This window comes from Eimeria tenella, genomic scaffold (assembly GCF_000499545.2).
Source record: "Eimeria tenella Houghton genomic scaffold, Eth_scaff2524, whole genome shotgun sequence".
Classification (NCBI taxonomy): Eukaryota; Apicomplexa; class Conoidasida; order Eucoccidiorida; family Eimeriidae; genus Eimeria; species Eimeria tenella.
In genome coordinates this window covers 3,578-3,945 of record NW_013542391.1, presented here as the reverse complement: position 1 = coordinate 3,945, position 368 = coordinate 3,578, and positions in this window count along the sequence as shown.

The window sequence follows — 368 nt, the reverse complement described above, 5'->3', positions numbered from 1 at the left end:
CTGCAGCTAGCTGTGGCTAGCTGTGGCTAGCTGTAGCCAGCTGTAGCTAGCTGTGGCTAGCTGCTCTCGAGAATAGGTCCTTTTGCTGCTTGTGAACAGGAGGCAGCAAAATGAGACAAAAATAAAAACAAAAAATAAAAAAATAATAAATTTAAAAAAAAGAAATAAATGAAACACTTTATAGACCTGCATGCATTTGCCGCAACTGGAGTGTACGTACACCTCAACTCCGACAACAGAGGCGGCTGCAGCCTGAACCTACAAGCGACACGCTGCTGCTGCTGCTGCTGCTACTGCCTCTGCTGCTGCGTAGCTGCTGTTGCTGCTGCTGCTGCTACTGTGGTGGTGCTGCTGCTGCTTATGTTACT